Source organism: Erythrolamprus reginae, chromosome 5 (genome assembly GCF_031021105.1).
Source record: "Erythrolamprus reginae isolate rEryReg1 chromosome 5, rEryReg1.hap1, whole genome shotgun sequence".
NCBI lineage: Eukaryota > Metazoa > Chordata > Lepidosauria > Squamata > Dipsadidae > Erythrolamprus > Erythrolamprus reginae.
The window spans coordinates 26,244,610-26,271,334 of NC_091954.1; the positions used below are offsets into that span (position 1 = coordinate 26,244,610).

General features: G+C 43.2%; 1 protein-coding gene across 1 annotated transcript in view; it reads left to right on the top strand.

Annotated features, from left to right (window-relative positions):
- PRKG1 (protein kinase cGMP-dependent 1) overlaps positions 1 to 26,725 on the top strand; it is a 1,199,739-nt gene that overhangs the window by 54,745 nt on the left and 1,118,269 nt on the right. The window lies entirely within an intron of this gene.

Genomic DNA, 26,725 nt, shown 5'->3' on the forward strand with positions numbered 1-26,725 from the left:
CTGAAGTGGTGCCTATTTATCTACTTTTAGCATGCTAAAGACAGAGAAAAAGAAAACAGAAAAAAACTTTTCCTTTTATCAAAATAATCAGCATACTTCCACTTTCCCAAAGTAGCAAAAACAATAAAGGATGCAGGGGTTCATTAGAAGAGATCTACGTTCCTAGGAGTAGTAGAGAAAAAGTTTAAATGAGAAGTTGCTTGACTTTTACCTCTCTGTATGGTCAGAGTGGAATGGAGAGAGGACGCAATTACTCTTTAATCCTAACAATGAGTCTATAGGCATGATGGGAATTCAAGGCTGTTGCATGCAATTTTTCGTTTAACTAAGAAAACAAACTAATTGGAAAGAGAAAACAGCCCAAAATTTCATATTAATTAAAGTGATGGCATTGTTAAACTAACTTCTTATATCCTACCAGTATTCAACCCAGAATTTGTAGCAGATTTCTGATTTATGTTTAAGGGGAACAGACAAAATAGTAGTATTTCCAGCAACATTTGTCGTGATAAATAAGATCTTTCATGCACTACCAGTCAATAAACTGGACTTCTTTAATGTTGGTAATGGAAATTCAAGGGAAGAAAACTCAACAATAAGGAACAGATACTTTAACTTTTATTGCCTAAAATGCCACAACTTCCTCTCTTCTCTAAGCTACCTGATTTGAATGATCCTGAGAAATCTAAAGAATGTCCTGTTTATTAGCTCTGGTTACTATTTTCCAGTGGAAATCCATGAACTTCAAATAACCTTCTTCATAAAGCCATCTGTTTTGAATATTGTTTAAGCCGCGCTATCACATAGCCCTATTGCAATGGTGGGTCTGGTTAGTATCAGCTACATTTATGTTTCTGTAATTTTCTTGCAAATTATTTATGTACAAATGAACATTTTGGACCCAATATGAAAGTTTATAGAATGATTGCTGGAACACCTGTTTTTTTGTGCATAACATTTCTTTTGGTTAGGTCTTTGGAAAAATCTGCGTATTGTCATTGTCATCATCATCATCATGTTTTTTGCCTCTCTTCTATTGTGCACCTTGCTCTCAAAAAGCCAGCACTTCAAAGAATCAAAGATGACCAGTCAGAGGATACCTTGAATAAAATACAGGATTAATATTGTAAGTGGAATATATGTAGCTCACATTCAAACTTTGTATTTTGAATTATAGATTTTAACTCTTTAGATTAAGAAATGACTATGGAATATTTTCATTCCATGTTAATTATGGATATAGGAATGACATGCAGACTTCGATGTTGAGGGTTTTATGGTTCCTTAATAAACTAAGATGCATTTCACATTCTGAAAAATAAATTTTAAAAATCTATCTATAAACTGTATATTGCTTAGGTTAAATAATTTGAAGTACTTTTCTCAAGTGCTTTAATTTATATTATTAGAAGCAAATATCTGCTTGCGAGAGTTCAGGTGATTTAAATAATATAATATTAACAAATATTACAGATTTACCACCTTTCAATTGTAGAAGGCAGCTTGTATCTAATATTACCATAAAACACCAATAGCTGCCTATTCCAGGTCCTTAGGAAGGACTTAATAGGTGAATTTTAAAAATGCCAAATCCAGCCTCAACATCTGGCTGACTGTGTGATGCAAAGACCTCTAGGAAATAACAAATTTGCCTCCCCCATGTTGTTGAGAAGAATTCAATAGGTGGACAAAATGTCCAAACCCTGTGTAAACATCTGACTGACTGTGGTACAAATCATAACTATCAGGTCATACAAGAAGATCAGATAAACAAAGGATAAACAATAAAGTGGACGTGCACTAAAACAAGAACCTATTGGAACACTATAGGGAAATGGTTAATAGAAATTCTAAAGAAGAAAATAGAGAAAAAGCCAGAATTTTTTCTATCGGGGATTTTTAACAAAGCATATAAAAAAGAAGATAAATACTTGATCACCCATATTCTAACACCGGCTAGGATAACATATGCCCAACTATGGAAAAGCAAAGAGCTAACAAGAGAAGAAATGATAATTTAAAAAATTATGGAATGTGCCAAGATGGATATGTTAACCAAAAAATTAGAAGGGAAAGAGGAAACGGATTATTATAGAGTTTGAGATAAATTCTACAATTGGTTGAAACAAAGAAATTAAGTGAAATAAAATGCAAGGTTCAAAAGATCAGTAATTGATATGTTTATGGAATTTTATTTTTCTACGTCTTTTCTTCCTTTCTTTTTTTCTTTTTTGAATTTTTCTTTTCTTATGAAATGTACAATATTTACAGTAAATATAGACAAAAATGTTCTGTTGTAAAAATGTATACAGCTCCATATGTGCTTCTGAAGAAAATTGGGATGTAAATCATCCCGATGTGTGTGTTTTTCTTTTATGTTTGTGTGTTTTTATGTCTTTTGTTTTAAATAATTTTTTAAAAATTTTTTTAAAAGGATAAACAATAACATAACAAAATTCCAAAGTGATTCACTGGAACACCTGTAAAAGTTATTATGTACTAGTAATAAAAAACGATGGGAGCAAAAAAAGTAAAAATGAGCAGGTTAAAATTATTGTAGGATTTCCAAATACAAACTAATGAAGTCTGCTCATAACACATCAGATTTAACTATGGTTTAAAAGAAGAAAGAAACCTTGGAAGTCTTCTAGTCCAGTGTTTCCCAACCTTGGCATCTTGAAGAGATCTGGACTTCAACTCCCAGAATTCCCAAGCCAGCAAATGTTGGCTGAGGAATTCTGGGAGTTGAAGTCCAGATCTCTTCAAGTTGCCAAGGTTGGGAAACACTGTTCTAGTCCAACCCCCCCCAACCCCCACTCAGGCAGGAAGCCCAGATTTTACTTGGAACAGTTTACATCCTGTGATAATGCATTAAATATTATTAAAAATAATATTATTAAAGTCTTTAATGAGAAAAAAGGGTAGGTGTTCTGCACACACAATGCATTCAACCCCCAGAAGTCCACACATAATCTGACACACACACACACACACCTGTCTTTCTCCTCCTTGAATAGCACAGGGGTGGCAACCCTTGATTTTGTTTGTTTGTTTGTTTGTTTATTTGTTTGTTTGTTCATTTGTTTGTTCATTTGTTTGCTGGTTTGTTTATTTATTTATTTATTCATTCATTCATTCATTCATTCATTCATTCATCCATCCATCCATCCATCCATCCATCCATCCATCCATCCATCCATCCATCCATCCATCTATCTATCTATCTATCTATCTATCTATTTATTTATTTATTTATTTGATTTGTATGCCGCCCCTCTCTGTTGGATGAACACCCTCCCCAAGTTGGCATCAATATACCTCCTTAGCTCTTCCAGATCCTTTGGGGACATGGAATATATCTTCAGCTTCGGGAGTGTTGCACCTGGCTCAAATACTATTGTGCAGTCTGTTGGCTGGTGGAACAGAAGTTCGTTACATTCTTCCTCGCTAAACACCCTCTCTAAGTCTCGATATTCTCTTGGCACCTTCTGGGAATCTGGTGGAGTGGCCTCCCTCATAGGGGCTTCCAGTTGAGGATCAGTTGGTGCTACTGGCTTCAGCCATTTTGGTGCTCCTGGCCCTTTAGAGGGGGTGAGACTGACTTTGAAGAATCTTGCCAGTAGAACATTGGATAAATAACATAGGGTGTTCCATGGCCTCAATATGACCATTACTGTACTTTCTTGAAGGTATTTTTACAGTTATTAACTGTGTGCTATTGTGTTAGTATGAAAGTTACATTTTATCCATAAATGTGGGTGAGAAATCTATATTTAAAATTTCCAGATCGTTGTCCTAATGTATAGTGTATGATTGGTATAAATACAGACTATCAATCAATATTTCACACCAGGGCAACATTACAGAGGAATATTCATTCATTTAGAAAGTTAATCGCTGACAACTGTCAAAAAACATAATTGTATTTAGATTATGATTCTGGTCACTAGTTTGTTATTATGGCTATGTATCTGGATTATGCTCAAACCAAAATTATGAGGTTGGGGCAGACAGAGGCAAACCACTCAGCACAGAGGAAAATAAAACATGGCAAAGATCAATCAAACAGTTTTCATACAATTTTTGCTTCTAGGTATGCACACTAGGTAAAATAGAGTACCAGACAGCTTGCTTTTAGTTGAGAAAAGTGAGTGAAGTGGGATGTTGTTTTCAGTATAGAGAATATTAATGGTTTTGTTTTGTCTGCTCACAGTTACCTAAAGGGTAGTTTTATATATATAAACCATCAGCTCTAGAGATTAAATAATAGCAAAACACTGACTATGATGGAAAAGCAGTGTGACTCAGTAGTGAGTATAGATATCTCACTACTGAAACGCAGTGGTTTTCCATCATAGATGAGAGAGATACATGGAGAGTGAGAGAGAAAGAGAGCAGAGCAAAGCAGAAAAAAGTAGAATATTCTTTATTGGTCAAGTGTAATTGGACACAAAAGCAATTTGTCTCAGTTGCATAAGGTCTCAGTGTATATACAAGCCAGAAAGCAATAAGTCATAAGAGACAATAATAAATCATAAGATATAATCATTAAAATGATAGTCATATCAATATTGTGGACAGTCAAGAAAACAAACCAATGGATTATTGCAAAAATTAAGAATTCTCATTCAAAGCCAAAATGATCAAGCTCAAATTATCTTACTTAGCAATAGCAATAGCACTGAGACTTATATACCACTTCACAGTGTTTTACAGCAGAGATCGGTTCTTTCTGGTTCCTCCTGGTTCTATAGAATGGGTAGTAACTTGGCAGCCTGAGTCCGTAGAAGTTTTTTTTTTAATGTACTACATGCATACTCCTATGGTGCATCCCTGAGTGAACCGTCAGGAAAGAAAACTAGAACCTACCCCTGCTTTACAGCCCTCTCTAAGTAGTTTACAGGGCTAGCAATCTGGATCCCCATTTTACTGACCTTGGAAGGATGGAAGGCTGAGTCAACTTTGAGCCAGTGAGAACTATTGAACTGCTGGCAGCTGGCAGTCAGGAAAATTAGCTTTCAAGTACTGCATTCTAACCACTGGTTCTTAGACATTTGTTCAATATGTCTATGATTCAATAGACATATCCTATTATTCAATATGTCTAACCACCATGGCTCTTAGACATATTATTCAAGGACTGTGCTCTCTGGAAAAGACTCTAGTGCTGGGAAAAGTAGAAGGTAAATGTAGAAGAGGAGGACGAGCAGCAAGGTGGATGAACTCAGTTACAAAGGTAATGAGTTCACCACTGGGAAATACGAAAAAATAGGGACAGATCATCACAGAGAAATTCTATCTACTGGTATGTGGTTGCTAAGAGCTGAAAGCAATTTTATGATACATAATCAAAAAGCAGCAGTTGAAGATTCTGTAATCACTACTCTTTTGTTTCTTCAGTTGTGTTTGTATCTTATTTGGCTTTGGATCCTATCTAAAATACACTCAATTATAGTTGTCTTTTCAATCCAGTATCCACAAATAAAATCTACCTGCATAAACAAGGCACCTCATAGTGACACTGTTGAGAACAGAAGGGGACTTGCGGAATAGGGTGTGCAATATATACAGTTTATATGGGGAGAAAAGCGAAATGACTGATATGGAATCGTGCATAAAATTGTTTAGTGTTCATTATTGGTTCAACTAAAATCATTTTTTTTAGATTATTTACACACAATCCCTACCCTCATTAGACTAGCATTTATTTTAAAAAAGAGATAACCCTGAACCATCATTGATCATCATTGTCATGCAAGAAAGCCTTTCACACCAGGATAGCAATTTATGGATTTTTAATTGTTTTTTAATTTTTAATTGTTTTCTACAGAATGGCCCCAAGAGTTCTGTTTACAGAATTCCTTTAAAGAAAAAAAAAAGTGAACATAGTGTTATGCCTTGGACCATGTTTTTGCAGGATAATGTAGCTAGAAATCATGATAAAGGTAGTCCTTGACTTACTACCACAACTGAGGTCCAAATTTCTGTTGCAAGTGAAAGAATGTAAGTGAATTTTGCCTAATTTCGCAACCTTTGTTGTTGGAGTTGTTAAGTGAATCACTGCAGTTGTTAAAATGGTGTTAAAGGAATCTGCCTTCCCATTGACTTTGCGTATCAGAAGGTTGCAAAAAGTGATCACATGACAAGATGACATGGCAACCATCATAAATGTGAGTCAGTTGCCATTTGATCTGAATTTTGATCATGTGACCACGGAGATGTGGCAACAGTCATAAGTGTGAAAAATGGTGGTTGTAAGTCACTTTCTTTCCAGTTCCATTTAACTTTGAACTGTTGTAAGGACTACCTGTATCTGCATTTGAGTTCTTTGTGAATGATTGTGGAAAAGACAGGAGTGAGTCAGTTGAAGTTTCCTCTTAGGGAAGGCTACTTAGTCCAGATGTTGAGAGCTCTGGGAAAAAGTGCCTCAAACAGATCCCGCCTTAATTAATTCACTATATGTGAAATTGGAACATTCCTATTATAGTATCCATTGTTATGTATTTACCCCAGACTAGCCAGTTTGGTGATTAAAGCTGTTCTGTCCCAGGCCCACACAGCTTGAAAACAAAGGAAGAATCCACGCATTGATAGTTTCAAATCAGTCTTTTTTATATATAAAGACTCATTTTTACAAGCCAAAGTCATGTATGTGAGATAATCTTGGCATCAGTTCCGCAGCGAGGCTATTGGCAAAAATCAAAGCTACTGGTGCATTCCTTCATGAGATAAGAAGTCTTCAGTTTCACAGACTTACTATTACAGCTTCCCAGCATCTTCGCAGACAGGGTATTTTATTCCAAGGATTGTAGTAGGAAAATAACAGGTGGCTAGCGTAACCTGGCTAATACCTCAAACATCATCCAACTCCATTGCAAAACATTGTAACTACACTCCAAATTACCCATATGCCAGCCTTAAATACCTATAGGAAGTGATCAATAATTCCCATGAGTTACAAACAACAGACTACTTCCTTTTTCCATACAAGTATTCTTGTCTTTTTCCTAATCTAAAGCGGGCATCTAGCAAAGGCTCTTGATCTTCCTCCTCCTCTAAGTCAGACTCTACTGTCATTGGCATATCTGCCAACTCTGGTGGTCCTTCAGTTTCATCCAGGTCTATTTCTCTCACACTCTCACTCTCTGCCTCAGATGGCAACACCATCTGAGGCAGAGACGGGGTACCAAGATGGGCCTGGCTCATCCTCCTCAGAATCTATCATTACCAGAGTTGGATGAGGAGCACTCACGAAAGCTAGAAACCAAAAGACTGGGAATTCTAGACCCATCTTGGGAACAAGCCAGCTGGTTGACCTTGGGTCAGTCACCTTCTCTCAGCTCTAGGAAGGTGGCAATGGCAAATAACTCCTGAAACACCGTGCTGATAAAAGTGCTTGTCTAGGCTGTCTCTGAGAATTGGACACGATTGAACAGACGGGAGGGGGAGCATTAAGGATACCTTACTAAATTCTATGTAATTTCCTTGGTCCTTCCAACTGGGAGGACCATAACCTTCATGGAGACAATTGTTGGTGCTTTGCAGTGGAAAGCAACTTTAAAGGGATATGTTTTAATGGATCTGAATGTTATCCCTGTTTCTGTCTGTATCCTTGTAGTTCCCCCACCCAGTCTCCAAGTTTCCAAAATTTCCCTAAATTCATTTTCCCTGGGTGGTGTTGAGGGAATGAGACAGTGATCACCAGATCACTGTCTTACTTTCCATTTTTGGCTTCTCTCGTCCTTAAATTAAGGGGAAGAAAATAGGGGAATACCGGTGCTAACAGAGATAAAAGTGAGAGAGGCTATTTTTACTCTTCATAAGTATTTGGAAGAATGCATTTTCTCCCTCCGACTGATTTTTGCTCTCTGACATTGAACTCTTTGTGCTGACAATTTGGTTATGAGCAGAATAGAATAACATCTACACTTGGACCTACTGCGAGATGCTTTCTGTCATATTACATTGTGATTTTTATCCTGCCTTTCAATTTCTAAGTGACTTCAAATTCTATTTTCAATTATACAATAGAGATACATTCTGAATTATAACATGAAAACAAAACACACAAAATAAACACAACTTTAATTTTAAAACACATATAGGCATATCCTTGAGACCGATTATAATTTGGAATGTACAGTAGTACCTCTACTTAAGAATGCCTCTACTTAAGAACTTTTCTAGATAAGAACCGGGTGTTTAAGATTTTTTTGCCTTTTCTTAAGAACCATTTTCTGCTTAAGAACCTGAGCCCGGAAAAATTTCCGAGGAAATTTGAGAGCGGCATGAAGGCCCAGCCAGTTTCCTGCCATTCCCCCTTTAATCCTAGCCATCTCGGACTTTTCTGGGCTGCCAGAGGAGCCTTTTGGTGGCGCTTAAGGAGGCTTTGGCAGCCCAGAGTAAACGAAGCATTTTCCTTTCTCTGGGCACTTGGAGAGGGAATAAACCTCTGTCAGTGCCCAGAGAATAGCACCAGCAGACTTACCAGCAGGTACCTTTTGCAGGAGGGTTGGAACGACGCGGACACATGGCCGCCGCCATCTTGGATCTCGGCTGAAGTCTCGCGAGATTGTGAGACTTCGGCTGAGAGTCAGGCCAGGGTGGCCTGATTGCTGACGTGGCCGGGCGGGGCTTGCCAGCCCTATAAAAGGGCGTGCAGGCCCAGGTTCGGCCTGTTCGCCCGGGCCACGTCAGAAGAGCAGACACTTGGCTGTCTGCTCTTGGAGCCTTTCGGCGGCCGCGTGGAGCGGCCGTCATTTCGGCAGCCTCGTCGGAGGCTTGAGGCGACGGCTGCTCGTTGCGGGCAGCAGGCTTCAGCCCATCTGAGGCTGGCGGTTTGCCCCTCTTCGATCGGCGGGCAGCAACGGCTTTCGGATGGAGTCCCGCGTGAGCACCCCCCCCGCTCAGTAAAAGGCGGCCGCGTGTTGCGGCCGCCATCTTGACAGCCTCATCGGAGGCTCGTGGAGTGGTTTGGGGGCTTCGAGTCTGGCGGGACGGCCGGGCCTTGTGCGTTGGCTGTTGCCCCCCCCTATTTCCTACGGGGGGGATCGTTCGGGTAGCCCCCCTTGGGGACGTGGGGGCTCGGGCGGAGGGCTCGCGTGTGCGCGCCCCCCCCCGGTTCGTGGCCCCCGAAAAACAATAAAAAATAATAAGAAATAAAATAAAAACGGAGGGCAGTTGGGCCCTTGGCGACAGCTTCCTGCTGCTGTGCTGCCTGTGTGGGCAGAGGCCTTTTGCTGCCCTCTTGGGGCCTGGGTGGCCCCGGTTCCTTCATGTGTAAAAATAAGAACCAGGGTGTACACAGGAACATATTAATAATAATAATACTGAGACTGATTATGGTTGAAATTATTTCATATATTTATATAGAAACATGGACATATAACGGCAAGGAAAGACCCATTGGTCCCTCTAGTCTGCCCTTATGCTATTTTCTGTATTTTGTCTTGGGATGGATATATGTTTATCCCAGGCATGTTTAAATTCTGTTACTGTGGATTCATCTACCAAGTCTGCTGGAAGTTTGTTCCAAGCCTTTACTATTTCAGTAAAATCATAGTCAAACTTCAGTACAGTTATGGTCTAACATTAATTATGTAAATATTGTTACCACTCGGTCCCAGTTTCTTGGGGGTTTTTCGGGGGGGGGGGGCACCTGTAACCAGGTTTGCTCCCCCCCCGCTCGCTCCTATTGCGGGAGCACAGGCCCCTGGGGCAGCTTTTTGCCAGGGCCTGGTGTGTCGGGGGCGGGGGGTTTGACCCCGCCAGCGCAGGCCATAGGGCCTCCGCCCCTTTTGACGGCTTACCCGTCGGGGCCAGGGAGATTGGACATGGGGGCCACCACAGTGTGGGACCCGTTCGCTGCATGTCATGGGTTTGCTGCAGAGGGGTTTTGTTTCCCCCCTTTTGTATGTACAGCCATGCGTGCGGGAGGGCGGGGTTCCCATGCCGCTTCAATGTGCCCCTGCCCCTGAAAGGGGACGGTTAGGAGGGGAGGGGGTCCAGGGTACAAACCCCACCTACTGGGGGGAAACTGGGCCCAGCCCAATTAATTTAAAACAACAACAACAACAGCACGGGGGTTGGTTGAGGGACGACCACCCTCGCTCGAGAGCGGCCGCTCTCTTGCTAGGTTTCTCCAAGGGATTCAGGATCCCTTGCATGGGGGGTTTGAGCAAGCCTTTGGGTTCGACAACCTCAGGTTGGTTGTAGGACATGACGGCATTGTTCGGTCCAGAATAGCATAAGGGATGGCCATGGTGAGGGGCCTTGGGCCCTTCCCGGAGCCGCCCTTCCCGAATCTTGGGGTGTCCCCATTAGGGGTGGTCCCCTGAAAGGTGGGTGTTGAATTTAGGTTGATTCACCACTTGTCTTTTCTTAAAAGGGAGTCAGTGAAGGATTTCGTTCCTGACGAACTTTATTCAGTCCGGCTCGCATCCTTTGATGCGGTCGTGGCCATGGTAAGGCAGTGTGGGGTTGGAGCCCTTATGGATAACTGCGGTATTAAGTCAGCATCCCGGCTCTTCCCCATACACCCAGACGGCTTCGAGCTGTTGGGCTTCCATTTCAACGGTGGTTTTTATGTGGACGGGGTTTTACCCACGGGTGGCTCCGTCTCATGCTCTCTTTTGGGGAGCTCGAGCACCTTTTTGGAGTGGGCGCTCAGGAGGCGCAGCGGTCTGGGCTCGGCGTTCACTACCTTGAGGGTTTCTTGATGGCGGGGACTGCACGTGCAGAGCACTGCTTTGCTCTAATGCGGGTCTTCGAAGCCCTTTGCGCTCTGTTGGGAGTGCCTTTAGCCTCTACGGGGACCAAGTGCCCCGCCACCGGGATTACCTTCCTCAGTATTGAATTGGACTCAGAGGTGCAATCTTCTAGTTTGCCCCTGGACAAGTTGACTAAAATCAGGGATAACCTTGGTACGATTCCGGGGCTGCAGGAAGGTCACTCTTCGGCAGCTCCGGGAACTAGCTGGGATACTTAATTTTGCCCGCCGGTTCGTGGTGCCGGGCAGGGTTTTTCTAGGAGGTTATATACTGCGATGAGGGGGCTCCGTTGGCCCCATCATCGTACCCGCTTATGTGCAGGGGTCAGGGCTGACCTCTGCGTGTGGCGGAGTTCTTAGAACGTTTTAATGGGTTGTCTTTTTGGAGGCAAGAGCTTCTTTTGGAAGCTGAATTGCAGTTGTGTTCTGATACTGCATGTACTCGTGGCTTTGGGTTGTGTTGGGTGACCAGTGGTGCTGGTCTGCGTGGCCTCCAGAATGGAGGGCCTCTTTTTTGGTTAAGGATTTGACCCTTTTGGGAGCTCTTCCCCTTGATAATGGCCCTAGAGCTTTGGGGTGAGCAGTTTTGGGGGCAAGACTGTGCATTTGGGTGTGACAGCCTAGTGGTTGTCCATGTTGTGAACGCCCTGTCCTCCAAGAGGGACAGGGTCATGCGGCTTGTCCGCCAATTTTTTGGGCACAGGTCCTTGTCCCTGACCACATTGTTTTTAGCTAGGCATGTCTCCGGGTTCGATAACGGGGTTGCTGACGCCTTGTCCCTGGTCAGTTGTCCCGGTTTCGGACCCTGGCCCCACGGGCACGTACATCGCCAGGGGCTTTTCCTGTCCACCTTTGGGGCTGGGGGGCTCCTGGGCAGTAGAGAGTAGAGGCTTGCTGGGCTCCGGCACCCTCGGGAGTGTCTGGCACTCTGGGGGGCTTAGCAGCGGGCAGGTGAGCTGTTTGGGATTGCAGGCAGTATACGGGTTACCCCTATAGCTGGCCTGCCCCAGTTGTGTACCTGGCCATATTTGTGTCCAGCTTAGGCAGCGTGGCCTTTCGGTTAGGACTATTGGGTCCAGGTTGGCCGGCTTCGCCTTGTTTAAGGCGGGGGCGGGGTTATGGTTTTATGGTGACTTCCGCATTGTGACAGTGCGGGAAAGTTGGGCCGGGGCTGCATCGCGGGCTGCCAGGTCAATTTGGTGCCTTCCATCTCATTACTTCAGTTAGGTGGGTGCTAGTGTGTAGGGTTTGGCCAGGCCAAGTATGGATCCCGCCATTAGGGAACGCTCGTTCTCGAGAGGCGCTGCCACTAGTGCGGTAATGGCGTTCTCTATACGGAGGATTCGGGAAGTCGCTCGCCGGCGGTCAACGGCCTGTTTTAGGGTACGAACAGCCTGTTGAGGGTCCGGGTAAGATCTTAGGCCAGGTTCCTCCTTTGGTCCCCTTCTATTCAACCCCGCCAGGACGCGACCGACGGTGTTGCTTGGGGTCATGAGCGCTCCGAGACCACTCAGCAACAAGTTACCATCGGGGGTGGGGACCCTGCCGTCGTGGCGGCTGGGTCCTGGTTGTCTGGCTGGGGAGACGGGGTGTGCGGTGGGACGGGCGTTTCTACCGCTATTGCTGGGAGGGCGGCATCCCATTGCTGCGCCCAGGTGGTCCTGGGAGGGCGGCATCCCATTGCTGCGCCCAGGAGGTGCTGGGAGGGCGACATCCCGTTGCTGCGCCCAGTTGGTCCTGGGAGGGCGGCATCCCATTGCTGCGCCCAGGTGGTGTCGGGGGGGCGGCATCCCATTGCTGCGCCCAGTTGGGCTGGGAGGGCAGCATTCCATTGCTGCGCCCAGTCGGTGGCCAGGGGCGGCATCCCATCGTTGCACTCAGAGGTGTGCTGGGAGGGCGGCATCCCATTGCTGCGCCCAGTTGGTGCTGGGAGGGCGGCATCCCATTGCTGCGCCCAGTTGGGGCTGGGAGGGCGGCATCCCATTGCTGCGCCCAGTCGGTGCCGGGGGTCGGCATCCCATTGCTGCGCCTGGATGTGTGCTGGGAGGGCGGCATTCCATTGCTGCGCCCAGTTGGTGCTGGGAGGGCAGCATCCCATTGCTGCGCCCAGTTAGTGCCGGGGGCGGCATCCCATTGCTGTGCCTGGATGTGTGCTGGGAGGGTGGCATCCCATTGCTGCGCCCAGTTGGTGCTGGGAGGGCGGCATCCCATTGCTGCGCCCAGATGGTACTGGGAGGGCTGCATCCCATTGCGGCGCCCAGGTGGTGGGTCTTGCACCTCGGTGGCAAGGACCTGTGTGGGCCTGGGGGTCGACTTTAGATCTGCCAGGCTCGCGAAGCCTGCGGTGGCTTCGCACTGTGCGGCCCTCCACGCAAGTGGTGTGGTCGAGATCCTCACGGGGATCGCTTGGTGGGACGCCATTTCCCTTAGGGCCCTTCACCGGGTTAGACGGGGAGTTAAGGCCCTGGGTACGGTAGTCAGAAGGTTAGGCGGGGTGGTTGTGGCCCATCCCCGCATCACCATAGATCAGCTGTGGCTTTACCTGGCTGCTGGTCTTCCTCTGTCAGAACTGAGGAACACCATTTTTCCTACAGGACCTGCAGTGTCTCTGCGTGAGCTGGCGCAGTTAGAGGGGGGAGTTGGGGGGCCAAGATAGAGATCTGACCCCCGCTCCGTGGCAGGTTAGGGGCGGAAAACTGGGTGGTGGTTTAGCAACTGCACGTTCTCCCTTGGGCATCTTTGGGGATGATTGACAGGTTCTCTCCAAGCTCATGGTGGGGTGCTACCTGAGCAGTTGTGGGGAACCTGTCTTTGGGTCCTGCACCTTGAAGCCCCCGGGTAGGGGTTAGCCGGCGGGACCCCCCTCATGCAAGTGCATGGCAGAGTCTCAGGTGAGGGAGTGGTCCCTCACCTGGACTAGCATCGAGCTACGCCCATAGTTGCCCAGGAATGTTGATTGCTACGTCATTTCCGCCCCGGAAGCAATTGTTTGACCCTGCAGGTCCATTGTTTGGGTCATATTAAATGTTAATTTATGCTAATTTAGTTGAATAAATTATGCTAATTTATTTTAATAAAAATGACCCAGTTTTAAATCCAGCTCTTGTGTCCGTGTCATTACTCCGTCTCTTCTGCAATAGCACCAGCAGACTTACCAGCAGGTACCTTTTGCAGGAGGGTCGGAACGACGCGGACACATGGCCGCCGCCATCTTGGATCTCGGCTGAAGTCTCGCGAGATTGCGAGACTTCGGCCGAGAGTCAGGCCAGGGTGGCCTGATTGCTGACATGGCCGGGCGGGGCTTTCCAGCCCTATAAAAGGGCGTGCAGGCCCAGGTTCAGCCTGTTCACCCGGGCCACGTCAGAAGAGCAGACACCCGCCCGCCCTCCCTATGTTTGCAGTGTGCTATTATGGGTCGCCCTAGGGGGCCGAATGGGAATTTTTTGCGGTTTGGCCTTTTAGCTGGGCCGTTTTTTCGCCCATTCCACACTGGGGAAGGGGATAAGCGGTTAGGGGGTGCTTGCACCTTTTTAGGCTAATTGGCTTACCTTTGGTCATTTGGGTAGGCAGGTTAGGGGCAGAAAACTGGGTGGTGGTTTAGCAACTGCGCGTTCTCCCTTGGGCATCTTTGGGGATGATTGACAGGTTCTCTCCAAGCTCATGGTGGGGTGCTACCTGAGCAGTTGTGGGGAACCTGTCTTTGGGTCCCGCACCTTGAAGCCCCCGGGTAGGGGTTAGCCGGCGGGACCCCCCTCATGCAAGTGCATGGCAGAGTCTCAGGTGAGGGAGTGGTCCCTCACCTGGACTAGCATCGAGCTACGCCCATAGTTGCCCAGGAATGTTGATTGCTACGTCATTTCCGCCCCGGAAGCAATTGTTTGACCCTGCAGGTCCATTGTTTGGGTCATATTAAATGTTAATTTATGCTAATTTAGTTGAATAAATTATGCTAATTTATTTTAATAAAAATGACCCAGTTTTAAATCCAGCTCTTGTGTCCGTGTCATTACTCCGTCTCTTCTGCAAAAGAAACACTCCTTTCGCTCTGGGCAGCAACTGTCCTCCTCTTTTTCTTCCTCCTCCTCCCACCCAAATTCTGAGTTTTTATTTCTTTCCTAATGGGTTTGCACACATTATTTGCTTTTACATTGATTCCTAAGGGAAAAATTGCTTCTACTTACAAACCTTTCTACTTAAGAACCTGGTCACGGAACGAATGAAGTTCTTTTTTTATATATAAATATGTTTATTGAATATATACATTAAAAACAGGGTACAGAAAAGTAAAGGGAATATATATAATGTACATTCTAGCAATTATAGTTTACTTATATAGTACGCATTGTTCTTAAGTAGAGGTACCACTGTAAAAAGATTCTGGCACTGATAATCAAAATGCATTGGGTAGCTATTCCATCCATCAGTCTTTTTTCCTGTTAAAATAAAATACCAAAAGCACTTACACTTATATACCACTTCACAGTGCTCTACAGCCTCCTCTAAGATTTATGGAATCTGCATATTGCCCCCAACAATCTGAGTCTTATTTATTTATAGAAAGAATAATGAAAGGGATATTGGAGCAACAACCCTGCGAGGTGGATTTTGGATCAGTGAGTGATCCAATATCATCCAGTCAGTTTCTGTGGTTAAAAAAAAGGACTCAACCTCCATTTCCTGTTTGCAGCCCAACAACTTTGAACCAAACTTTGAATGGTAAAATCTACTTTGAGTTGAATGTGTTCTGCAAAGGATCTCAGCAACAATATAGAGGTAGCTTTGGGGGACTCGGATGTTGTGATTCATCCAGCAGAATAGCTTTCAAGATGATCCAAGGTTGGTTCAGTTCTGCCATCTAGCTGGGTGTGTTCTAAAAGCACCTCAATTTGTGGCAGACTCATTGAACCAGGCAAAGAACAAGTACAGAGAAAAGCCTTCTGTGATGTGTAACCATAGTGTGTGTGTGTGTATGTGTGTGTGTGTGTGTGTGTGAGTGAGAGAGAGAGAGAGAGAGAGAGAGAGAGTAGCTAGCAGTGATGCGTGATGTGAGAAAAGAGCTATTATAAGCATATTTGGAACCCACCTTTTTATACCTGTGAGCTGCAAAAATGAAACATCACTACTGTAGTGGTAAAAATAATTTGCAAGCATTGGATGACTTGTCCTAAGTAATGCTATTTGTTCAATCTATTACAGTAATTAGCTTAGATTTTTACTATTAAAAAAAGCAGAGGATGTAGTAGCGCAGTAGCTTACTGATGCTGGACCTGCCACCCAGAAATGGTCTGTAGTCCAGCAGTTTTAGCCTGGTACCACGAGATGGGGCGAGCTCCTGCCACTTGCTTCCCTGCTCTTGCCCACTTCAATAGTTGAACCACTTCAATGGGAAAAAAACCTAGCTGCATCCATGTGTACAGAGGGCAGAAGACAATGCTGGACCTGGTTGGACATGAGGGAACACAACATGAAGCCAGGCAAGTAATACTGACGTAGGAGCCTAGCAAAGCCAGCAACCTGAGCGTTGCTATTTAGTGGTGTAAGTTAATTCCCCCTTGTGGTCCACCAAGGATAGGTACACAAGATGATTAGAGGACTAGGGGCAAAAACATATGAAGAACGGTTGCTGGAAGTGGGTATGTCTAGTTTAATGGAAAGAAAGAGCAGGGGAGACATGATAACAGTGTTCTAATATCTCAGGGGTTGCCATAAAAAAGAGGGAGTCAAACTATTCTCCAAAGCACCTGAAGGTACAACAAAGCAGGGTAGAAGCAACTTGTGGAAACTAACCAAGGAGAGAAGCAACTTAGAACAAAGGAGAAATTTCCTGAAAGTTAGAATAATTGATCAGTGGAACAGCTTGCCTCCAGAAGTTGTGAATGCTGGAAGTTTTAAAGAAGATGTTGGATAACCATTTGTCTGAAGTAGTGTAGGGTTTCCTGCCCAAATGGGGTTGGACTAGAAGACCTTCAAGATCCCTTCCAACTTTGTTGTTGGTGTGGTTGTTGTTGTTGTTGCTGTTGTTGCTGCTGTTGTTGTTGTTGTTATTATTATTATTATTATTATTATTATTATTATTATTATTATTATTTGCTGAACACAATGAACCAGCAAATTAGACTGTTAGGACTGCATTGTGTCTAGTATCTGTAGATTTCCCCGACATTTTACAGGTAGTCCTCAACTTAACAACAGTTCATTTAGTGACTGTTTGAAGATACAGCAGTACTGAAAAAAGTGACTTACCGTTTTTCACACTTAATGACTGTTGCAGATTCCCTGTGATCACGTGATCAAAATTGAGATGCTTGGCAACTGACTCATCATGGTTTCAGTGTTCCGGGGGGACACTTATGACCGTTTTTCACAGTTACGACCGTTGCTGCATGCCTATGATCACATGATTTACATTCAGATGCTTTACAACTGACCCACATTTATGATGGTTTCAGCATTCCGGATTCATGTGATCCCTTTTGTGACCTGTCAATCAAAGTCGATGGGAAACCAGATTCACTTAACTATTGTGTAGCTAACTTAACAACTGCCAGGGTTCCCTTAACAACTGTGGGAAGAAAGGTCGTTCAATGGGGCAAAACTCAGTTAACAAATTTCTTAGCAACAGCAATTTTGGACTCAATTTTGGTTGTAGACTGAGGACTACCCATGTGCTATACTCTAAATGGATAATTGATATAATTATAAAAATTTCTAAGAAAAGCAATTTCAGGAGAAATGCAGCTTATTGAGCAAATTAGAAAAACCCAGGCTGCAAAGGAAAAGGGGTTTAAAAGCTGAGATTACGTAACCTTTAATTGAAAGTGACTTCTTATAGAATTCTGAAAGACTAACTTTGGAAAGAAGAATTTGTGGCTGCGTTTGCATGAACGGAAGTGTGAAGGAGTGTGTGAGAATACCACCGGTGGTCTTCATCCCCCGGCGCATTTTGCAGGAGACCCGGGGGACACGGAGACAGGTGGAGCTGCCATCTTGGCCATGCGGCCAAGATCTCGCGAGGCTTCACGAGATCTCGGCCAAAATCCCGGTCAGAATGGCCTGACCGATGACGTGTTCGGGCGGAGCCTGCCAGCCCTATAAAAGGGCTGGCAGGCTCGAAATTCAGCCTTTTCGCCCGGACTCGTCATGAGGCAAACACCCGCCCGCCCTCCCTATTTTGCAGTGTGCTACTTAAGGTCGCCCTAGGGGGCCGAATAGGAATTTTTGACGGTCTGGGCATTTAGCCATGACCGTTTTTTCGCCTATTCCACACTGTAGAGATGGATAAGCGGTTACGGGGGGCTTGCACCCGTTTAGGTTAATTGGCTTACCTTTGGTCATTTGGGTAGGCAGGTTAGGGGCGGAAAACTGGGTGGTGGTTTAGCAACTGCGTGTTCTCTGTTGGGCATCTTTGGGGATGATTGACAGGTTCTCTCCAAAGGCTTGTGGTATTGGCGACCTGAGCAGTTGGGGGTAACCTGTCTTTGGGTCCCGCCCATTTAATTCCCCTTGTAGGGGTTAGCCGGCAGGACCTCCCACGTGCAAGTGCATGGCAAGGTCTCAGGTGAGGGAGTGGTCCCTCACCTGGATTAGAATTGAGCTACGCCCATAAGTTGCCCCGGAAGTTTATTATACGTCATTTTCCGCCCCGGAAGCAATTGTTTGACCCTGCGGGTCCTTGTTAGGGTTATAGTTAATTATGCTAATTATGCTAATTTATTTAAAATAAATGATGCAAATTTATTTTAATAAAAATGACCCAGTTTTAAATCCAGCTCTTGTGTCCGTGTTTGTTACTCCGCCTCTCCTGCAAAAATAAGTTGTGTTACGGGGGTGGGGGAGGAGAGAGAGAGCTAAATTCTCAGTGGGACAGCAAAAATAGGTATTGGAATTGGGGTCAGACCCTGCAAGACTAATGTGAATTGTGGGATACTAAACACTGAATCTGAAGGGCAAAATCCAAGAACTCACAGCTGAGGGATTTTCCAAACCACACAGGTATGTAATTGTTTAGAAGCCTTCAGAATAAGGGCAAACAATTCAGTTTTACAGGCCACGCCTGAGCTCACATTCCCTTCAAGAAGGAAGCTCTATTTTATTCTAGAAGTCATCACGATGATGCAATTTAAATGAGCTTAAAATGTAAAACAACACTTGCTCAGAAAATGTTTTTCAGTCAGGAGACGCGAACTAAAAATTATTTTGTGCTCTTTGCTGTAAGAGCTCAGGAATGTCAGTGCAGTTGTGAAGCATGATGTTATGATTAGGGCAGTAAGAAGATGGAAAAATGTTAATTATGTGCTTCATGGGTATTGAAAGAGGAAGGGGTGTCAGGCCACTAAATCCAAACTCTAAAATTATCTTGGTGCCCCACAGAAGATGAATGAAAAGCTTCAGTGTTCAGTTGCTTGTATTTTTATCAGTTGAAACTGCAGAGAAAAACCTGAGTCAGTTTTGTTCAACTGAAGGCTGAGGAATGGGGAGCAAATGTTATATAGAGGAGGAATGCTGGAATCCCAAACAGAATTAGAATGCAAAAAAATATTTCTATTCTTGCCAGAAATTCTCTTTCCCTCCCTCCCTCCTTCCCCCCTCTCTCTTTCTCTCTCCCCCTCCCTCCCTCCCCATCTGGGCAGACAGACATTCACTTGCCTAATGCAGAGCTGGGGTGTCTCTTGCTAGAGATAAAAAATTCAGGCCAAAAAGGTTGCTCCATCCAAATCACTGAACTGAACATTTCTCAGCATTTGGAAAGGATGTGAATGAATGAAATTCTGACACATTGTGAAATTGATGCAGTAGGAACTCCTTTCTTTCTTTCTTTCTTTCTTTCTTTCTTTCTTTCTTTCCTTCCTTCCTTCCTTCCTTCCTTCCTTCTTCCTTTCTTGTTTCTTTTTCCTTTTCTTTTCCTTCATTGCTTCCTTCTTCCCTCCCTTCCTCCTCACCTCTCTTCCTTCTTTCTTTCATTCCTCCCTCCTTCCCACCCTCCCTCCCTCCTTCTTTTCTTTCTTTCTTTCTTTCTCTCTCTTTCCTCCCATCTCAAACTAACAATACCTGTACCTTCTATGCAGTAGTGGCTAAGGATAATAAAAATGCAGCATTGTATAACTCAAGTACGGAGAGGGAAAGACTGTACATAGTTATCAATGGCAACCAAAACACATTTAAGTGGCACTCTCACTGTGAGAATTAGTGTTCCATTAGGAGCTATGCCAATAAGAGCTGATTAACGTAGAATGAATTCAAGTAATTGCTGAATAAATAGCAAGCAGAGGAAAAATTTCCTAGGATGACAATCCATGAGGAGGTTGCTATTTCTTCCCCTTCTCCCGCCACTGAAATCAATTTATTTGTTGTGTTATTCTTCAGACTCAGCTGCAGGAAACTCTCCATGTCAAAAATAAGAGATATTCTGAGTTAGGATGTGGTAATGGAAGCTTCGGGAAATGGAAGGAGACTTTCAAGCTTGAATCAGAAGAGAACAAAATGAATGCTCTCTTATCTCTGTATTATAACATATAACACCTGCAAGTAAGGGAACAAAAAGCAGCCAGTGATGCATGCAGGGTGATGTCATGATACAAAGTGCATTTGTGGGATGTATTCAGGACACAACTTGTTTATTGTCTAGTTGGCTCAAAATGTTGAGCTAGGGGTTGAATAATCTGTGCTCAAGCATGCTATGCAAACATGACTCTTACAACGTGCTGGTAAGAGTTTTAGACTAAAAATCTGAAGCAGCCAACTAGTCACTCAACTTCATAGGTGACTTTGCAGTAGTCGCTAATCTTCAGCCTAATCAACTCCTGGTGGAAGAGAGAGTAAATTACCCTGAGGACTATATAACTCGAAGAAGTTATATAAGCAGGCCAGCAGAGGTCAGATCAGGAACTGGAAATGGGATAAACAGGGGTATTATATACAATTATTAATTTTATTTATACTTGTGTCCTTCTTGCAAATTTACATTAGGACTGTCCATCCCTCATTTTCTGTCTGTGGTGCCATTACAGAAGGGGAAAAAGTGCCTTGGGATCACATCAGATCACATCAATTCTATTGAGTACTGTTTATGAATATGGATGATAGGATGTAGTCTGTTAATGATTATGAAGAAGGGGCATTGAAATTTAGGAATATTTTGAAACTAGAGGGTGAGAAATACTTCATGGAAAGATTTCCACATAAGGACAGCAAGAGAAAGAGGGCATACTTGTTTCAAAAGATCTTTGGCCAAATGTGGGCCATGGAGCTCTATTTTGGGTCTCAGGAAGTGATGGGTTCCTGCAGGTATGGTCAGGTATGCAGAACCGGTAGAAAAATTATGGTCAGGTATGCAGAACTGGGAGAAAAGTTTTGAATTTTTTCGTTTTATTTTCTTCTGGGCTCTGAGTATGTTTTTCCTATTGCAGTAAATAAGGTTGAATGTGTATAATTTTAGAAGAGCTGTGCATTCATGTGTGTGTGTGTACATACACTTTATATAATAGATAATGTATATTTTTATGGGCCTGTGTGTAATATGTATGTACACATATGACATATATACATAGAATTAAATATGTTCAGTAATAGTCAATAGATAGGGACCCTAACCCAAACCCTTGACGTGAGTGACATCAAGTTGGCCACCTTTAAGCCAGTCACATGTCCTTTAAGCCACCCCCCGGTCACGTGATCATCAAGCCACTCCCACCTGGTCACATGTCTGGCAAGCCGCACCCACAAAATAAGCCATGCCCACAATGTGGTAGTAATTTTTTTTGCAGCCCTTCACTGGTCTGAGGGGTTTCCTGGAATGAAAACAAGAAAAGATCAACCTCTTTCTCTGCACCCTTATTTTCTTGTATGAAGAAGGAAAGCATCTCTCCCATCCTTTCTGCTCCTTCTGTTTGTCTGATTTATCTGCTCAAAGAAGCTCAGTCTGCCAAGTCTAATAACTGTGGCTGGCTCCTAATAACTTCCTTGAGTGAAATTGAGAAACAAAATAAGTAAATTATTAATTTGACTTTAATAATTCACATGGAAACACAGTGTTTGCATGTAGAAAACTGACCATGTTAATGATGAATGATTTTTAATTAAACCGTATCAATTCAAAGTTGCAGAACACTAAGTATTTCCAGTACTTTCTTGTATGCTGATATACAGTAATCCAAAGAGTGTGATTGTCTATTAGAGTGAGTGCCTATTTGTATATTTGTGTGTGTGAGAGAGAGAGAGATGGGGGGAGAGAAAGAGAGAGATACAGACAGACAGAAAGAGAGAGAGAGACAGAGAGAGGGGGGGGTGGGAGAGAGGGAGAGAGAGAGATATCCTTTCAGTTTTATTTATGAATAAATCATAGCCTTGGGTTGTAGAGATTATTAAAGCTATTTATTTCAACATTTTTTTTAAAAAAACATTTATTTCAGAAAGAAATTAAGCAGAAACTTAATTTTGCAGGTAAACTCAATTGAATTTGTGATTCCCACCAACCCAAGCAGTGGCTTATTATGTTGGATATGGGAAATGAAAGTTCCTATATCTTCTCCAGCCTCTTACTTTAGTAATTTCACTGTTAAGAAGATGCAAGCACCATGAGAGGGGTGGTAAACACCTGAACTATATTCCCTTTGATTCATAGTTTGTTGAATTAGATGTAGGAGTCATGTTCACATGTAATCCTGAAATCATGTATATTGCATATATGAATAGTTGGATTAGCACACTGATTGATTACCGTTGGTACCATACTTAACAATCACATGGATAGATTTTTTCCAGGTAGATCTGTCACCAATCTTATCCTTAGATCTTTCAGTATTGTATCCCTCAGCCCTGTAAATTACTGTATTTTGGTGTATAAGATGCACCTTTTTTCCTCCTAAAAGAGGCTGAAAATTTGGGTGCGTCTTATACTCTGAATATGGCTTTTTCAAAGCTTTTTTTCAGCCCTAACTAGGTGCTAATGATGTTCCCAGCTCTTACCAGCTTGCAAACTCTTTCATTGTTACTCTCTCCAAATAATGTTTTTCCAACCCTAAGTCTTTTTTATTGCTCTACTTGCTCCAAATAAATTTCTTTCCAGCCCTAACAAGGTGTTAATGATGTTCCCAGCTCTTAGTGCCTTGCAAGCTCTTTCATTATTACTTTCTCTGAATAAGGGTTTTTTTTAAGCCCTAACCTAAGCTAGCCTAATTGAGATATTCCTTACCCCTAGGCCTATACAATTTATGCATGGTATGTTTGTGTGTATGTTTGGTTTTTAATAAGGGTTTTTAGTTATTTTAAATATTAGATTTGTTATATGCTGTTTTTATTATTGTTGTTAGCCGCCCCGAGTTCTACGGAGAGGGGCGGCATACAAATCTAATAAATAAATAAATAAATAAAATAAAATAATATGCTGTAGCTGACCAGATTAAGGATGTTAGTCAGATGAATACTTGGTAGGCAGATTCCCCACCCCACCCCTATTTTCCTTCCCCAAAACTAAGGTGCATCTTATACTCTGGTGCATCTTATGGTAGTCAATCCATCATGATGTTGGTTGTCCACTTCTTCTTTTCATCGTTTCCAGCATTATAGATATTTCCAAAGAGCTAAGTCTTCACTTATGGAGTCTAAGGTAAATTAATTTGAATTTCATCATTTGCACCTTGAGTGGAGAACTCTGCATTGATTTGTTCAGTGGTCAGTTTGTCTCTTCAACTGTCCATTATATTCTCAGGTGTCTTCTTTAATGCCAAAGTTCAAAAACATTTCCTATCCTGCTTCTTCAAAGTAAAACTTTCGCATCCATAGTACATAACGGGAAAACCATTGCATATGCAATTCTGCTTGTTTCATATATAGACACATCCTGGCATCAATATTTTTTTCCAAAACCATTTCTATTTTTCCAAATACTGTATTAGTGTATTTCTTGAATGCTAGTTCTCTTATTGTTGATTGTTGTTGTTAGTCGTGACATTGTGTCTGACCATTTTGACCCCATGGACAACATTCCTCTAGGCCTTTCTGTCCTCTACCATCTCCTGGAGTCCATTTAATCTCATGCCGACTGCTTCAGTGAGTCCATCCAGCCATCTCATTCTCTGTCTTTCCATTCTTCTTTGTCCTCAATCGTTCCCAGCATTAGGCTCTTCTTCAGTGAGCCCTTCCTTCTCATTAGGTGGCCAAAGTATTTAAGTTTCATCTTCAGGATCTGGTTGTCTAAAGAGCAGTCATGGTTGATCTCCTCTAGGGCTGACCAGTTGGATCACCTCGCAGTCCAACGGACCATAGTTCAAAGGCCTCAATTATTGGCCTTCAGCTTTCCTTATGGTTTATGGTGTTCAGTTGGGGCGGGTTCCTCTTACCTTTTCCTACCACCATGTGCATACTCAGAGAGCTGAAAAATCACAGAAAATTAGAAAAAAAAGATGGCAGCGTGCACAGACCAGCAAAGACAACACTGGAGCTATTGCACCAAAATTGTGCAATCAGCAGGCCACTACTGGAGTGGTGCACTGCCTGCGCACAGCCTTTCTTATTGATGATGCACCAAAATCTACCCACCCTTGAATATCTTCATTGTCAATATAAGGCTGGTGACTGTATCTGCTGTCATTAGTTTCACCTTCTGTATATTTAATCTTTCCCCATTTTTTTCATTCTGGTCCTTGTCTTTCATTACTAGAGCTTCCAGATTATTCATATTAGAGTACGTGTATCCAAGTAAGTGCCATCAGCATAGCACAGTTAATTTCTTCCTTCAGTTTTAAAACACACTGTTTTTTCATTCCAATTTCCTTCATCGTGTAAATATATATTCAAACATATATTGAATAAATAAGGATAGGGCCCTCCCAGTTTGAGTTAATCTGTTTTTACCTAGTTCTGCTGGATTTCAGTTTCCTGGCCTGTGTGTCTCAGGAGGACAATGAGATGTTCTGTGATTCCCATTTTTTTATAAACACAATCCATAGCTTGACATGATCAACACAATCCAGGACTTTTCTATGACCAATGTAGCACATAGGGACTTTTTAAAACTTTGGGTTATCTTCTTAGCAATTTCTACTTTGTGCCATGACATCCAGTTTTGCGTTCTTCATTTTATTCTGCCAGTCTCTTTTCACCTTCATTCTTAAAAAGGGTGATTACCATCCTTTTTGGTGCTTGCATCTTCCAAACCAAAATATTACTCCACGGCATACAAACAAACAAACAAAGAAACAAAGAAACAAAGAAACAAAGAAACAAAGAAACAAACAAAGAAACAAAGAAACAAACAAAGAAACAAACAAATAAACAAACAAATAAATAAACAAACAAACAAACAATAATGAAATAAGAAGGTGGAGAAGTAAATTTTCATCTCCCATATCCAACATAGTATCCACTAATCAAACAATAACAAAATAACAGAGTTTGTAGGTTATCAAGTCCAACTCCCTGCCCAAGCAGGAGATCCTACGCCTGTGATGGCGAACTCATGGCACGCATGCCACAGGTGGCACCCAATGTCCTCTCTGTGGGTACTTGAGCCGTCACCCCAATTCAGCTGTGCCATGCAGGCGTGTAGGCCTCCCACTGGCCAGCTGGTCATTGGGTCTCTGCTGCACATGGACAGGGGTGGGGCGCATGTGGGAGGGTCATGTGCACATGTATGGGTGGTAGGGTATGTGTGGAGGTTGTGTGTGCATGCACGGGGGCAGAGTGCATGCGGGAAAGTTTCACGCACATGAATGGGGCAGGGGGCATGTGCATGCATGGGTGCGAGTACGCATTGCATTTGGGGGGCTCAGGCATGCACCTGAACCAGAAAAGGTTAGCCATCACTGCCCTGCACTATTTCTGACAGATGGCAGAGCAGTCTCTTCTTGAAAGCTTCCAATGATAAAGCTCCCACAACTTCTAAAGACAAGCTGTTCCATTGGTTGATTGTTGTCATTGTCAGAAAATGTTTCCTTATTTCTAATTTGAATGTCTTCTTGATCGATTTCCATACATTTCCATACATTATTCCTTGTCTGATCTTCACATGCTTTGGAAAATATGTTGACACCCCTTCCTCTCTATGGCAGCCCCTCAAGTGTTGGAACACTGTTATAAAGACTCACCTATGTCTCCAGGCCTGGGGCAAATAGATGCCCCTGATCAATAAATGTGATTCATGGTGTGATTGGATTGTCTGATTGATATAGGGTTTTTAGCTGTAGTTTTTTTAATGTATTAGATTTGTTTTGTGTGCTTTGTTTCTATATTTAATCTGTGAGCCACCCCGAGTTTTCGGAGAAGGGTGGCATAAATATCTAACAAACAAACAAACAAACACACAAACAAATACACAAACAAACAAACAAATAATGTCACCCCTGATCCTTATCTTCACTAGACTAGCCATGCCCAGTTCCTGTAACTGTTTTAGCCTCCAGTCCCCTAATCATTTTTGTTGCTCTTCTCTGCATTCTTTCTAATGTCTCAGTGTCATTTTTATACTGTGGTGACCAAAACTGGATGCAGTATTTTAGGTATGGTCTTACTAAGGCTTTATAGAGTGGTTTTAGTATGTCACTGATCTTGATTGAATCCCTCTGTTAATGCAATGTAGGATAGGATTGGATTGGCCTTTTTGGTTGCCATTGCACACCATTGGCTCATATTTAATTGATTATCCACTAAAACTCCAAGATCCCTCTCACAGTCACTGCTATTAAGCTTAGTTTCTCTCTAGGTCATCTTGTCCAATTCCCTGCCCAAGCAGGAGAACTTACAGCATTTCTGACAGATGTCTGTTCAATCTATTCTTGAAAGCTTCCAGCAATGAAGCTCCCATAGCTTCTGAAGACAAGCTGTTCCATTGGTTGGTTGTTCTCACTGTCAGAAATGTATCCTTATTTCTAGATTGAATCTCTCTTTGATTGATTTCCATCCATTATTCTATGTCTGTTCTTCAGGTACTTTGGAAAATAAAAGCCAGATTGGTGGGAATCA